The sequence below is a fragment of the Balaenoptera musculus genome, chromosome 7 (assembly GCF_009873245.2).
Source record: "Balaenoptera musculus isolate JJ_BM4_2016_0621 chromosome 7, mBalMus1.pri.v3, whole genome shotgun sequence".
NCBI classification, from domain to species: Eukaryota; Metazoa; Chordata; class Mammalia; order Artiodactyla; family Balaenopteridae; genus Balaenoptera; species Balaenoptera musculus.
Window position 1 is genome coordinate 79,089,491 of NC_045791.1, and position 10,916 is coordinate 79,100,406.

General features: G+C 40.3%; 1 protein-coding gene across 3 annotated transcripts in view; it reads right to left on the reverse strand.

The window, feature by feature from the left end:
• Window positions 1-10,916, reverse strand: part of TRAK2 (trafficking kinesin protein 2) — a 64,902-nt gene that overhangs the window by 53,313 nt on the left and 673 nt on the right. For 2 of the 3 annotated variants that reach the window (XM_036857602.1, XM_036857599.1), the window contains exon 1: window positions 10,499-10,727. The gene's annotated coding sequence lies outside the window, so the exon portion shown is untranslated. Of the gene's footprint in view, window positions 1-10,498; window positions 10,728-10,916 lie in introns of those variants that run through there. The other variant, XM_036857600.1, reaches the window with a different exon arrangement.

Consider the following 10,916-nt stretch of genomic DNA (forward strand, 5'->3'; position numbering starts at 1 on the left):
CTGAAAGCAGAGTTCTGGCACTTGGACCCCAAACATGTACTTACTTTACACAAGTGATGAATTTTTGAGAAAGCCATTCTCTAAGTTGACACACATTTTAAATATAAAGTAGTTAAGTTCTCCTGAAAAGGTCACAAAACCATGTGGAGAGGGGCTGCTGAAAATTCTTCACTCATGGGCGTCACCCCATAGACATGCCCTCCGTTATCCTCTTCAATGCCCTTCTTTTCTGAGACAATTCCATACCACACCTTTCTCACTCTTCTCTGAACCCCTATCTGTTCTCCATCTCTTTCTCTCATTCCTCCCACCAATAAACCCACATAATCTATAGCTAGACTTCTCTCCAAATTCTGAGAATTAAGTACAAACATAATCTCAGTCATACATTTATACACTTATTGACGGCAGTGGAAATTAGCAATCCTCTAAGAAGAGGAACTGCGTGGCTGGAAGACAGAAGGGGGAAAGAAACTTATTTTTCATTATTTCCTTCCAATTTTCCTACCATGTGTATATGTCCATCCAGTTAAAAAATAATGAAATGTACGTTACTTGTAAGTCTCTACTCCTGACTTCTCTAAACTTTGCTCTACTGGTTATCCCTATACTCCACTAGCTTCATCCTCTTCCTTGGCCTATTATCATGTCCAAAGTCTTCTATTTTATTAAAAACAGATAAAATAAAAATTTAAAAATCTCCCTTCCCCAAGACTCTGGGTTCCCCTCTAGCTGCTTTCCTCAGCCAAGCTTCTTCACAGAGTATTACTCTCATGCCCTTCTCCTCATCTCTCATTCATCCTTCAACCTCACTGTGATCTGATTTTTCCTGAAACCACTTTCCCCTCAGTGACCAATAGTCCCTGCTAACCAATCCAATCATACCTTCTTAGTTGTTATCTTAGGTCAGCTCTGGTTCAATATTACTGACCATTCCCCACTTCAACTTTCCTCCTGTGGCTCTCCTGGAGCCTGCATCTTACAATGAATGCTCTTTCTCAAATCCCTCCATTGGATCACCCAGCTCCCTCCCCTTGATCCTTAAATGTTGTTGATCCCAGAGTTCCAGTTGTGACCATGTACTTGTTTTTCATGTACCTTTGTGCAAACCATTCATGACCACAGATTAACCACTTCTTTCGTGTTAATAACTCCCAATCAGGCTATTCAGACCAGACTTCTTCCTGAGTTCCACTCAAATCTCTCACAGGCTGACTATGATCCCTTGAACTGATCCACTGAATAGCAGATGCCTCCTTTCTCTCACCTTGCCACATTCAATCCATTATCAAATCCTGTATAGTCTAACACCAATATGTATCTCAAACACACCCACTTCTCTTCATCCCCTCTTCTACCACCCTAATTCAAGCCATCATCATCTCTTAGAATATGAAAAACCTAACAGACTCCATGCTTAATCTCCTCTCTATTCTCCATAAGGCAACAAGGATAAAGTTTTTAAAAGTAAACTCCTTTTAAAAAAATTCAAAGTGTTCATAATATACAGAATAAAATCCACACTTCAAATCAGTCTCCAAGGTTCAGCCCCATCTGGCCCCTGACTACTTCTCCTCCCTCATCTTGTACCACTCTCCTCCTTGCTCATACTCAGTCACAGGCCTTCTGTCACTTCTTTCCACTTCCTCATCACACTCTCTCCTATCCTGGGCCTTTGCAACTGTTCACTGTACCCAAAATACTCTCCCCTCTCGTTCTTTATATGGTAACTACTTCTCACCCTTCAGGTCTCAGCTGAAAAGTCACCCTCTGGGAGACGTTACCAGTCCACCTGATCTGAAGTAGCCTCCCCTACCACCTTTATTTTCTAACTCCGCATCTAATGTTTCTTTCCCAACATATATTACAATTTACTTCCTGGAAGTCCTCTTCCAGACAGGAAGGGGGAAGGTGCTATCTTCTCCCTTTCCTCCTCCTTGCTGATCAGAATGGAAATACAATGGCAGGAGCTCAAGCAACTCAATAAATATTTGTTGTTGAAATGAACTATTAACTGAACTGGTGGGTGAATTCTTTCACCATTAACATGTATAACTATCAACTCCATTGTTAAACAACATAGTGTGACACTCTTAAATTAGACCCTATTTTATTTGAACTATTCCTTCCTTCTTCATGACTTGTCAGAAACCTTTCTAAAAAGAAAGAACTCACAGTTTGGCAAACTGACAGAGATATATGGATAAGCTTCAAAGACCTCAATGATCTTTACAACATGAATTAGTTCCACTTCTATACCACGAGTAGACTTTGTGTGCTCATTTTCTAGCATGAATAAACCATAATACAGGGTGCAGTTAATCAGAACGTCCCCAAGGTTACATGAGTCAGTAGTAAAGCTAGCAATAAAGTCAGAACATTACATATTAAGAAGCCAGTTATAAAAGAAATTTCTTTTTTTTTTTAATTAAATTAAATTTATTTTTTTATACAGCAGGTTCTTATGAGTTACCTATTTTATACATATTAGTGTATATATGTCAATCCCAATCTCCCAGTTCATCCCACCACACCCCCCCCAAAAGAAATTTCAATAAATGATCTCAATTAACAACCAGTCAACTACCTGCTTACAGGACAGCTTTCAATAAATGCCTCTTGAATTAAACTAAAAGTACTGGAAAGAGATAAAAAGTAATATACAACAGTCTCTGTCTTAAGGGAAGATGAAGATCTAAGAAATCTAAGATCTGATGGGGAAAGTTCCAATGATCTCCATGATCTAGATTCGATCTAAGATCTAATGATCAAAGAAATGTAAGAATATAAGAGAATACCACCAGATAAGAAATAAGTAACTAATGAGTATTAGAACAGAACTGTTGTATAGATAGTCAGTGGGAGGAGAGTTCTTTTCTAGCTGAAGTAGCCTGGCTTCACACAGGAGTAAGATTTAATACAGGGCTCCTTAAGGATGGAAAGATTTCAATAGTGAGAATGGGGGTATCCAGTAGGTAAAGGACATAGAAAGAAAAAGAGGCCCCAAAGCAAACAGCAGGCAGAGCCAATTTGACAGCAGTGTACAGACCAACTTAAGTGGGAATGATTATGGGGAAGATACTTGGAGCTTTAAATTTGGCTAGTTAAGATTAGGAAGTCTGCCCAAATAGCCAAAGCAAGGTTAAGAAAGAAAAACAGAGTTGGAGGAATCAGGTGCCCTGACTTTAAACTATACCACAAAGCTACAGTAATCAAGACAGTATGGTACTGGCACAAAAACAGAAATATAGATCAATGGTACAGGATAGAATTCCCAGAGATAAACACACACACATATGGGCACCTAATTTACAATCAAGGAGGAAAGAACATACAATGGAGAAAAGACAGCCTCTTCAATAAGTGATGCTGGGAAAACTGGACAGCTACAGGTAAAAGAATGAAATTAGAACATTACCTAACACCATACACAAAAATAAACTCCAAACGAATTAAAGACTTAAATGTAAGACCACACACTATAAAACTCTTAGAGGAAAACATAGGAAAAACACTCTTGGACATAAACCACAGCAAGATCTTTTCTGACCCACCTCCTAGAGTAGTGGAAATAAAAACAAAAATAAACAAATGGGACTTAATGAAACTTAAAAGCTTTTGTACAGCAAAGGAAACCATAAACAAGACAAAAAGACAACCTTCAGAATGGGAGAAACTATTTGCAAATGAAACAACAGACAAAGGATTAACTTCCAAAATATACAAACAGCTCATGGAGCTCAATATCAAAAAAACAAACAATCCAGTTAAAAAATGGGCAGAAGACGTAAATAGACATTTCACCAAGGAAGACATACAGATGGCCAAGAGGCACATGAAAAGATGTTCAACATCACTAATCATTAGAGAAATGCAAATCAAAACTACAGTGAGGTATCACCTCACACCAGTCAGAATGGCTATTATCAAAAAATCTAGAAACAATAAATGCTGGAAAGGGTGTGGTGAAAAGGGAACCCTCCTGCACTGCTGGTGGGAATGTATATTGATACAACCACTATGGAAAACAGCATGGAGTTTCCTTAAAAAACTAAAAATAGAATTACCATATGACCCAGCAATGCCACTACTGGACACATACCTTGAGAAAATCATAATTCAAAAAGAGACATGCACCACAATGTTCATTGTAGCACTATTTACAATAGCCAGGACATGGAACCAACCTAAATGTCCACTGACAAATGAATGGATAAAGAAGATGTGGCACATATATACAATGGAATATTACTCAGCCATAAAAAGAAATGAAATTGAGTTATTTGTAGTGAGGTGGATGGACCTAGAGTCTGTCATACAGAGTGAAGTAAGTCAGAAAGAGAAAAACAAATACCGTATGCTAACGCATATATATGGAATCTAAAAAAAAAAAAAAAGGTATTGATGAACCTAGTTGCAGGGCAGGAATAAAGAGGTAGACATAGAAAATGGACTTGAGGACATGGGGTGGGAGGGCGAAGCTGAGGCGAAGTCAGAGTAGCATCGACATATATACGCTACTGAATGTAAAATAGTTGGCTGGTGGGAAGCAGCAGCATAGCACAGGGAGATCAGCTTGGTGCTTTGCGATGACCTAGAGGGGTGGGATAGGGAGGATGGGAGGGAGGCTCAAGAGGGAGGGGATATGGGGACATGCATGTGCATATGGCTGATTCGCTTTGTTGTGCAACAGAAACTAACACAGTATTGTGAAGCAATTATACACCACTAAAGATCTATTTAAAAAAAAAGAAAAAAAAAGATTAGGAAGTCTGAACTTGATTCCACAGGATACAAGTTCCTTCCTTTCTTTCTTTTCTTTTTTAATAAATTTATTTATTTATTTTATTTTTGGCTGAGTTGGGTCTTCGTTACTGCACGCGGGCTTTCTCTAGTTGCAGCGAGCAGGGGCTACTCTTCGTTGCAGTGCATGGGCTTCTCATTGTGGTGGCTTCTCTTGTTGTGGAGCACGGGCTCTAGGTGCGTGGGCTTCAGTAGTTGAGGCATGTGAACTCTAGAGTGCAGGCTCAGTAGTTGTGGCGCCCGGGCTTAGTTGCTCCATGGCATGTGGGATCTTCCCAGACTAGGGCTTGAATCTGTGTCCCCTGCATTGGCAGGCAGATTCTTAACCGCTGTGCCACCAGGGAAGCCCCTCTTTTTTTTTTCTTTTTTGATTAAAACTTTTTTTTTTCTACCATGAAACAATATTGTTTGGTCAGTTGGTCACAACTGGGTTCTAAGTCTTTTTTTTTTTTTTTGAATTTATTTTTTATTGAAGTATAGTTCAATTACAATGTTGTGTTAATTACTGCTGTACAGCAAAGTGACTCAATTATACATATATGTACATTCTTTTTCATATTCTTTTCCATTATGGTTTATCACAGAATAATGAATATAGTTCCCTGTTCTACTCAGTAGGACCTTGTTGTTTACCCATTCTGTATATACCAGTTTGCGTCTGCTAACCCCAAACTCCCACTCCAACCCTCTCCCTCCTCCCTCCTCCTTGGCAACCACCAGTCTGTTCTCTATGTCCCCGATTCTGCTTCTGTTTAATAGGTAGGTTCATTTGTATCATTTAAATTCTACATATAACTGATATCATATGGTATTTGTCTTTCTCTTTCTGACTTAATTCACTTAGTATGATAATCTCCAGTTCCATCCATGTTGCTGCAAATGGCATTATTTCATTCTTTTTTATGGCTGAGTAATATTCCATTGTATATATGTACCACATCTTCTTTATCCGTTCATCTGTCAGTGGACATTTAGGTTGGTTCCATGTCCTGGCTATTGTGAATAGTGCTGTTATGAACATAGGGGTGCATGTATCTTTTTGAATTATAGTTTTGTCTGGATATATACCCAGGAGTGGGATTGCTGAATGATATGGTAATTCTATTTTTAGTTTTCTGAGGAATCTCCATACTGTTTTCCACAGTGGCTGCACCAGCTGACATTCCCACCAACAGTGTAGGAGGGGGAGCAAGTTTCTAAGTGGAAAGTGACATTTGAAAAATAAATCTGGAGTCAGAATACAGGACAAATTTCAGGAATGGAGAGATTAGAGACAGAAAAATAATTAAGAAATTTTACCACGTTATGCCTGAATTATTGTAATAAAGGCATAAACTAGGTGAATAGAAACAGTAAGAGGGATGTGTGGGATCTGTGAGACAGTAAAATAGGACTTACCTGTTAAGTTGGGACTAGATGGACTTTATTGATCCTCTCCTAAAAGATAATTACTTCTAGTATACACCTCAATCATTTGGCTTAAAAACCTCACAATTTTCCTTGCCCCTCACTCCCCTAAGAGTGCTCTTTCTCAGACATTTGTTGCCCCCCACCTACCATCTCCCAAACTGGTTTCTCCAACCACGTAATATATTCCAGCCAAAACAAAGGATTATACTTACTAGTTCCCTAGACGCACCAGGAAATTCCCAAACCAATGACTTTGTTCATGCTATGTCGTCTTTAATGTCCTCTCCCCGTTCTACGTACCCAAAGTCTAGACATTCTTCACACCCCAGGTCAATGCCACTTTTCCCACCAAGCTCTCTCAGAGGCCCCAACTCAAAGTAAGTGTTGTCTCCCAGTACTCTCCATTTTTCTCTGAAACACTTTTTTCAAAAAACCTTGCAATTGTTCCTTATCTCCTCTGGTAAACTATATACTCCCCATGGTAAACATACCCAATTTATTTCTGTATTCCTTCCTTCTCTTTTCATAGGTATTTGAAGATCCTGACAAATAATATATGGCAACAGCATAGTATAATGGCTAAAAGCACAGACTCTGAAGACAGACTGTTTGAATCTGAATCTTAATACTACCATTTATTAGCTATGTGACCATGGGCAAGTTACTTAATCTCTGTATGCTACAATATCTTTATGTATAAAATGGAGATAATAAGAGTAGATATTTCATAAAGTTGTCAGAGGACTTGGCTTAGAACAATATAAGCATCATAAAAGTGTCTATTAAATAGAGTGGAAAAATACTGAATGTTCTGTGATACATGAGTAAAGCTTTATTTATCTATGGAAAGCAAAATGAAGCCAGTCTCTAGGTACTAAATAGGTATATACAAATTCTTCCTAAATCTTCTTATGTATGCCCTAAGGGTTAGTTGTGTCCTTTAAAATCTTCCTTATGTTAACAATGGTTCTGTTTTAGTTTGACATTTCAATATTCTGAGAAAATATTTAGTTCAGTTTCCTGTGACAATAAGACACCTAACTGATCTTCTTGCCTCCAGTCTTACCCCCTTTAATCCATCCTCCCATGGCTCACAGAGTATCTTTCTAAAATGCAGACCTAATGTTTTCCCACTGCTACAAAGCCCCTCCATTCCATCCCCCTTAGGATAAAGTTTAAAATCCTTAGAGTCTCATACAAATTCCTCCAAATATGGCCCCTGCCTAGTCTCCAGCTTCATCTCTCAACACTTTTTACCATAAAACCTAATCATCCGGCCACAGCTCAAAAGCTTTTTGTATGTCATTCCTTTTGCTAGAACATCTCTCCATTACTTTGCTAGGGCCACCATAACAAAATACCATAGACTGGGTAGCTTAAACGACAGAAGTTTATTTTCTCACAGTTCTGGAGGCTAGAAGTCCACGATCAATGAGTCAGCAACATTGGTTTCTCCTAAGGCTTGCAGATGCTGCCTTCTCAATGTGTCCTCACATGGTTTTTTTTTTTCCTGTATGCACACATCCCTGGTGTCTTTTTGTGTCCAAAGTTCCTCTTCTTATAAGGATACCAGTCAGAATGAATTAAAACATACCTTAAAGGTCTCATTTTAACTTAATTACCTCTTTAAAGGCCCCATCTCCAAATACAGTAACATGCTGAGGTTATGGGGGCTAGGACTTCAACTTACAAATTTTGGAGAAACACAATTCAGCCCACAACAAACCCTTCTCCTTTTCTTTAGCCAGGCTAATTCCTATTTGTTTTTCCAAGACTGGCCCAAGCCTTCCCATCCAGGCAGATTTCACTGCCCTGTCTCTGTGTTCCCATAGTCCTTCTGCATGCTGCTCTCTGTATGCTGCTATCCCATTAACACACTATCCCAGTTGTCTCTTTCCATCTTCAGACTGTATTCCTTAAGAGCAGAGACTAAATCTCTAGCACTTAGCACAGTGTCTGTTCCATTGAAGGTATTTACTACAGATTTGATTATTTAGGGAAAGTAGAAGAACATGGATTTTGAAGAAAGGCAAGCATGAGTTCAAATCCTGGCTATACCATTTACTTATCTTGTGGCTTTCGACAAGTCACTAAATGCTGACCTTCCATTCTACATAAGGTAGTTATAAAGATAAATGACTTAATTATAATAAAAGCATCCAGTTGTAGGGTTGGTACACAGTAGGTGCTCAATAAATGTTAGAGTACAGATTCTGGGATTGCCTGGGTTTGACACCCAATTCCACCACTTAGTAGCTGAATGACCTTGGGTATGTTAACTTATCCTCTGCTTCAGTTGCTTATCTGTTAAAAACATCTCACACTGCTACTGTGAGGATAAGTTAATACAGGTAAAATATTTACACGGGTATCTAACACTTAGTAAGTACTATACAAATGTTTCCTATTATATGATCACTGCAAATCTGAACTAATATGACTGGAAATCATGCATAATTTAGTTCATTCAATTATGAAGTTATTTTAAATGTGAATATTACTTTAATGCCTCAGATTTCTTACCAACTAAACAGGATAGTAACTAAAGAGGTTCAAAAACTGGTATGGATGATATAAACAAAGATCAAAATAAACATGAAATAATATCATCTGCCTCATTCCTTATATTGGTGTTTAAACATATTTTGGGTATTGAAGTAAAAAATCTTAAGAAACAAGTTTTTCTACTCTTTGCGACTACAGATGTTAACCATTTGCAGTAGAGAATAACACCCCTTGGCTCATATTTTCAATTTCAGAACCACTAAACCTTTGAACTGGAAAGACCTTTGAGATGAAAGGCCAGTCCTATCATGGCTTACATTAAGTAAACAGGTGGATTTGTAACGGGTTTTCAGGGTCTTAATGAGCAGCTCTGTGGAGGACGGGAATTACAAGCAGAGAGAATAACTGGTTCAAAAGTACTAAAGCAGGGTTCACAACTTATTCTAGATGTCCAAGGTATGTAGTAGGAACCAGTATTATGAAATAACGCTGGAAAATGCTTTTTAATCATCCAACCTTTAAGGTCAGTAATTTCTGAAGTAGGTACAAGTTACCTGATCTGTAACTTTGAAGTAAGGCAGATCTAGGTATGAATCTCCACTTGTTACATAAGCAAAGTTGAGCCTCAGATTATGCAACAGGGTTATTATAGTGATTAAGTGATCGAATGTACATACAGCTCATAACTGAGATGCCTGGCTGATTGAAAGTACTCAAATTTTTGTCTTTCTGACCCCGCTCATCATATGAATAAAAATCTGCAAAATAATAAAACACTGTCTTTCATACAGTATGTGTTTGCTGAATGTCTGAGACTTGTTGAACATTACTTAATTTTAAAAACAGAAAGCTGGAATAACTGCTGAAATGATCAAGTGTCTTCATCCCTGCCCTTTATCCCCACCAAATGTCCTTCACAATTTCTTCACAAATGTCACTGCACCACCATTAACATGCTATTAACATGCTGTAGCTTCCAATTCTACAGCAAAGATTTGAAGGTCAGGAAAAAATAATCATTGAAATAGATAAAACAAAACAAAACAAAACTGGAAGAGTCCATTTCATTTTATTCCTATGGTCCATTCTAGCTTGAGGAATTTCCAGTGAAAAGTTAGTTTCTGACGCAGAAACTGCAGGTTTAAATAAAAGGTTCGTGGGCAAGTAACTGAGTTCACCGCTATTATAATGTCCCAGAAATCTTTTAAGTGTTTAGGAGATTATCTTTACTCTGGTTCTAAAAGGACATCTGCCAATATCCATTATTTACGCTTGAAACTAAAGGCAACCGTCTTTCTTTTAAAAGACGTGCGGTGTCTGGCTCAAAATCAATCGCAAGAAAAGCCCAACTCAACACGGAAAGAGCTCCTTCCAATACCCTCTCGTCTCGCTCACATGACAGATGGCGACCAAGGCTTAAGGTTTAACGTCCAGACACTAAAGCCGCTTATCGCTCAAGGATGGGGCACCAGGTGGGTGCTGTCCGGCAGAGGATGGGATGCTGCCAATCCTGAGAGGTGCAGCTGGGGTGCACCCCGAGGCCAGAGCCCAACGCCCAACACTTCGCACTTACACTTGGGAAACCACCCGCTTCCCACCGCGGCGGGAGGTGGAGGGGGGACGGCCCCGGCGAGGACCCAGTCCTCCGGTACCCAGCTCAGGCTCCGGTGTCCGCGCGTGACCTCCGAAGACCGGGAGGAGCGCGGGGTGGAGAGGTTCCTTTGCCTTCAAGGGAGGATGGCAAGGGCAAGTTCGAGTCGTGCGCGGAAAGGTTACTCACAGGAATGGTCCGGCGTCCTCCGTCCTTGGCACGCGCTTGCTCGGGGAGAAGCCTCTAAAGCGGCAGCAGCCTGAGAGGAGCAGCAGAAGCGGCCGCTGCTGCCAGTAACCGCCCGGGCGTGGCAGGAACGGACGGGCGACTTCACAACATCATCATTCGGCGACTTCAGTTTTGCAGCTACTCCAGGTCAATGACAGCCCCCACACATTTGGGGAAGAGAAGAGGAAACCCATTCTCCCAGCAGCCTGCACGGCACCAGCGCACGACCTGCTGGGGATTGTAGTTTCCTCTCGACCACGCCCCCTAACTCTAAAGGCCACGCCCTCGCTGCTAGCCCGGGGGCGGGGGCGGGGGCGGGGGCGGGGGCGGGGGCGGGGGCGGGGGCGGGGGCAGGGGCGGGGCCGCGACCCTGGGGCCA